Raw genomic sequence first — 5,514 nt, forward strand, 5'->3', positions numbered from 1 at the left:
ATAATAGCACGAATCACATACCTTATTTATAACGTTCTCAACTCAGTGGCACAAAGTCTGCTTTTGTTCAGACAGGAATGAAGAGGAAAAATGGCAGAAATTCATAACAGGGACGATGAGGAGAAACATGGGGCTGTGCACACATTCAGTCCAAGCAACATCAATGCCAGGTGTGGTCTAAAATTCACGTTTGTGCTTTATTAAAGCCACACACTGTATTTATGGCTCTCAGTGAATTCTGTATCCAAAAGGGACACGTTAGCTGATTCAAAATTAGTTGGATTTCTTTCCTTCTCCTGTAGCAGTGCCAGTAGGAGAGGTAACAAAGGCAGTTCCCTGGCCTTCAGACATTGCACAGAAGTGGGATCCATAGATACAAACTCATGCAGCCAAACTGCAGGTATTTCATTCAGGGCCTAAGACATGAAGCTAGGCTTCTTTTAATAAATCACGGACAGGGATGAGCTCCTGACATTAATATTGCACTCCTCCCTCTTTCTGCTGAGACAGTCTGGCCAACACGAATATCCCTAATACAGATCCAGGGCTCTGGTATAACAGCCACCCCAAAAAGCCATAGTTCCAGCTACCTTTCCTTTCTTTGCATCATACCAGGAGGAATCAAAAGGAATGAAACCTATTTCATTTATTATTACAGGTGAGAACCCCTCTAAGTACATAGGAAGAGAAGTTGTAGTTTGTAACCTTGTTCTCCATCTAGAAGTAAAACAGGGGCTGGTGTCAGGCAACGAGGGCATCAGAGAAAATGCTGAAAAGAAACGGAGGAATGTGAAGCCAAATTTTCAAGCATTCCAGGCAATCACACCACTCAGGGACAGTCTACAGCTCAGCAAATCACATGCTGGAATGCAGTGGAGTATGGAGTAGGGCAATAGGGAACTGCTGAACCAAATAGGTGCTACAGCCTCTTGTGCTCAGGCTCTTAGCCCAAAGTATGTTCCAGCTCCAACTGAAGGGCATTCTGAACCAGAAGAGCACTGACCTTTTGATTTTGGCAGTTCACAGTTTTCAGACAGCAGAATGTCTGTGGCTCCTCTCATCATTATTTTTGCTGTTTTCACTACTGGCCATCAAGTTTCCTGCAGTAGCCATCCATGAACCCCGGATCACTACTACATTAATAACACAGAACATGGCTCTCAGAGTGCATTAGTGAGGTACCAAGAGAAAACCCAAATGATGATCCTCCTCACAGAAAAGGTAACAGACAAAAAAAATAAAAGTGTGAAAATACTTTTTAAAAGATGGCTGAAATGAGGCAATATCTTAAAATTAAGTAAATGTCTGAAATGAAATTTAAGCAAATTTAATTGTTGCAAAGTATTCTGAATACACATACAGTACAATATACTAGAGTCCAAAATTAGAAAAACTTCTGGTCATGGAAATATGGGGTAAGGGATATGTTTATTTGGAACAATCAGTTCAGCAGAGATCTCTTTGCTACAAATATCTTGAATTTAATTCTTCTGCCTTGATACAATCTCCTGAGAAAATAAAAAAATAAAATAAAAATCCTACAGGAAAAACTTATGTTGGATGCAATCTATTCACTCATACCTGATACAAAAGTCTAATTTATTCTCTTGATTTATTGTCTTAAGGAGAATGAATTAATTATTCTTCCACTCAGAAGTCTATGGCATCAATCCTTGAGTTGAATCAGAGAAAATTCAATCTCTCATGAGTTCCCACTCCATTTACTTTTCTTGTAAGTGTTCTGTTTTGTTGAAGTGAAAGCTCCTCTGGACTCAGGCCCAGAGGGAAGCCAAAGCACAGGGGTTGAATTAAAACCTTTGGACAAGCTGAGATACATGAAGTCACACCAAAGTGAAATAGAAATACAGATTTTTTAACCTTTAGTAGAAATATATGCTAAGTGCCTTAAACATTGAAAAGCTGCAGCAGAGACCTTAAACACAGTTCTTACTGCAGCAGTGTTACCTTTTCACAGAATTCTTTACTTTAGACAAAATATGGATAGAATGACACTGTTCACATTTTTTAGATAGAGCGTTCAAATAAACAATAAGAGTTGATAGAAACTGCATCCACAAATCTGTGTAATACCTGTGTAACACTGGTGTGAGGCTTACGACTGTTAGAATTAGACCAGGATCGGTTAAGAAAAGGAAAACTAGAATCGTGTGTTAATCTTATTGGTCAATTAACAAATCTAATCCACACTTCTGTAAGAAAAAATATAGAGTCTAGAGCATATAGAGCATATAGAGCATACAGAAGAAGAAGAAGAAGCTGTTTTTGCCTGTTGTTGCTGTTGCTGCTTGCCTTTATCATGTAACCCCCTTTGAACTCTGCCTTCAAGAAAGCTGTGAGACTATGAAATACAGAACTCAGCAGAACAGCAGCCTCCTCTGCTCTCTCACCCTGGTCCGGGAAGGAAGGGTACCCCGTCCAAAGCTCAACAGCGCAGAGCCCCAAGGCTGCTGTGGGCAGCAGGGCCCAGGGGCCGTTCCCACCCGCAGCGCTCCTGTCCTGGGCTGGGCCTGCACAGGGGCTGGGGCACCATGGCTGGGGCAGCGGGGCACAGAGGGGCCACGGAGCCGCTGCCGGGGCTGACAGCAAGGCCAGGGACACACAGGGAATTTCTGGGCATTGCCTGCGCTGGGCAGGGCTGAGTGTGGGGAAGGCAGAGCTCAGCTGGCCTCGGTGGCTGCAGGAAAAGCCGAGAGCCCGAAGAGCCCCCGTGGCTGTGCTGGAGAGCAAGGCTGGAGGAGGGAAATGCGGGGCTGCTGCGGGATGGGGAGGGGGATTGAATTCCAGCAGGCACCAACGGGGGGCTGAGAGACTCAAGGGCTCCTTGGCCTGAGCCTGTCCTGGAAAGGTCTCTCAGCCCTCTATGCCCATGAAGGGCTCCAAGGAGGAGCAGAGCTCATCTTGGCAGGACCCTCATGGAATCCCTGAGGGACAAATGCCAGTGCCTGCCCAGCCTTCCCAACGTCCCTGACACCAGAGGCCTTTTCCACATCCCTCGGTTCCAGGTCAGTGCCCAGAACACAGCACAGGCCTGTCCAGGTCCTGGGGGCGATTCCCAAGGGAGGCAGCTGTGATTTCTCCCCACAGACCCACCACTCCGGTGTCTCTCTGTGCAGCCCTTGGCTGTCCTGAGCACTTTCCCTGGAGCCTCCCTGCCCTGGACGTTTGTCTCCATGCAGTTCTCAGCACAGCCCAGCAAAGAATTCAGGTGCTTTCCCAGAGGACATTACTCTGGCAGTGAAGTGGCCTCAGGGCACAGTTTGTGCCCCTGGAATTGTGCCAGCCCCGAGTGCTGCTGATGGTGTTTGTGCTCACTCGGGTTCATCTCCCCACACCCACTCGATGCACTGCTGAAGGCTCCTCAGGACACAGCAAACACGGACTGCTGGCCTGGTCACTTGGTGTCCCTCCGTGCAGGGACAAACAACCTCCTGCAGGGGAGGGCAGAGGCCAGTGCTGGGATTGCTGGTGGCAGGGGCTGGTGTGGGACACTTGCCCTGGGCACCTTCCCAGGCTGTGCCCGGAACAAAGGCACAGCCCAGGCCCTGCTCTGCTGCTCCCTCAGGTCCATCCCAGGAGCTCTGGCAGTGCCAGGACACTGCTGCCTGCCCCCCCTGCACACTCCCCCCTGCCCCTGGGCACTGGGGTTTGCTTTGCCAGGGCATTCCTGGGGCACATTCCTGACAGCAGCTCTGGAGGAGAGCGAAGCCTTCCTGCCCTGCCCCCAGGAGATGCCCTTTGCTGATGGAGCTGCTGTGCTGGAGCCCGGCTGTGTCCCAGCAGTGCCCGTGGCCTGTCCCTGCCTGTGCTCACAGCACGGACACGCAGCAGGACAGTGACCGAGCTGCCCGAGCACTCCGGCCTTGCACCCTCAGAAGGGCTGGGAAAGGGAGTGTGGAGCTGGGAAGAGCAGAGGTGGGAAGAGGCTGGGCCATTGTCCCTGGCCGTGCTGCTGTGCTGGGAGTCTCTTCCCTCCAGCTCTGCCCACAGGCACTGCCCCTGCAGAGCCAGAGAAGGGCTGAGGAACAAACCTTGGACACAAAGGTCAGGACAGCCCCTTGTTTTGATTCAAATGCACAGGGAAGAAGCCTCCTGAAAGTCTTTGTGTTTCAAAAGAAAGGTAGATGTTCATGCAGAAATGCAAGGAGTAGTACTACAGTACTTTATAAAAAGCAGAATAACACCAGAAAAAGAATAAGAAAAAGCACCAATGAAAATATGGACAAAGAGGAAAAAGAGGCCAAGATTGTAAAGAGTTACATTCTGAAGGTTCTGGAGCAGAAAAGAGAGAGTTTATTGCTTCTGAGAAGCATCCTAGTCATAATTTTCCTCGCATGGCAGAAGGAAATAGAAAGATTTTAACTTGTGAAAAGTATCCAGTCCTCACTTTCCTCAGGGCATCCCTGAGCTCCTGGTTCCTCAGGCTGTAGATGAGGGGGTTCAGGGCTGGAGGCACCACCGAGTACAGAACTGACAGGGCCACATCCAGGGATGGGAGGAGATGGAGGGGGGCTTCAGGTGGGCAAACATAACAGTGCTGAGGAACAGAGAGAGCACGGCCAGGTGAGGGAGGCACGTGGAAAAGGCTTTGTGCCGGCCCTGCTCAGAGGGGATCCTCAGCACAGCCCTGAAGATCTGCACATAGGAGAAAACAATGAACACAAAACAGCCAAAGAGCAAACAGGCACTGACAGTGATGAGCCCAAGTTCCCTGAGGTGGGATTTGGAGCAGGAGAGCTTGAGGATGTGTGGGATTTCACAGAAGAACTGGCCCAGGGCATTGCCCTGGCCCAGGGGCAGGGAAAATGTATTGGCCGTGTGCATGAGAGCGTAGAGAAAGGCACTGGCCCAGGCAGCTGCTGCCATGTGGGCACAAGCTCTGCTGCCCAGGAGGGTCCCGTAGTGCAGGGCTTTGCAGATGGACACGTAGCGCTCGTAGCACATGATGGTGAGGAGGAAATCCTCTGCTGAGAGGAAGAAGAGAAAGAAAAACACGTGAGCAGCTGTCTCGGTTTTGAAAGACAGGTGTCTGCTAAGGAAGGCAGAAGCCCCCCTTGAAGTGGCAGATATAACCCTTTTTCCCTCCAAGTTATTATATTTTGAAATCAAGGGCCTTTAGGCAGAGATGTGGGAAATAGGAATAACAGTTCTTTACTATATATATATATATATATGTATATGTATATAACCAGTCAAACAAAACAACAACAACTATGGCAGTAACAGCACACACAAACCCAGTGCCAGCCTTCTCGGCTGTCAGGCCCTTTCCCCTCGGGTGCAGTTCCGCTCGCAGCCGGCAGGGGCGCTGGCGGCTCCCGGTGAGCAGGGCAGGTGCGATGGTTCCCCCGCGGCTGCAGGGGGCGCTCCGGAGCGAGCTCGGGAAACACGCGGGCAATGGCGGCCTGGGATCCCGGGAAGGGAAGGAACAAAGGCTTCACAAACCCCTGGGCAGCCGATCCCGGGATCCCGGGAAGGGATGGAACAAAGGCTTCA

The 5,514-nt window shown here is 49.8% G+C and overlaps 1 pseudogene across 1 annotated transcript; it reads right to left on the reverse strand.

The window, feature by feature from the left end:
- Window positions 1-757: 757 nt before the first annotated feature.
- LOC309583691 (olfactory receptor 14J1-like) lies at window positions 758-4,962 on the reverse strand (annotated as a pseudogene). Its single transcript has 2 exons — window positions 4,406-4,962; window positions 758-769 (listed from the first exon to the last, which is right to left on the reverse strand). The product of its transcript is annotated as an olfactory receptor 14J1-like (transcript).
- Between the last annotated feature and the right edge of the window lie 552 nt (window positions 4,963-5,514).

The sequence above is a fragment of the Coloeus monedula genome (genome assembly GCF_965178545.1).
Source record: "Coloeus monedula genome assembly, chromosome: 32".
In the NCBI taxonomy this organism is placed as follows: domain Eukaryota; kingdom Metazoa; phylum Chordata; class Aves; order Passeriformes; family Corvidae; genus Coloeus; species Coloeus monedula.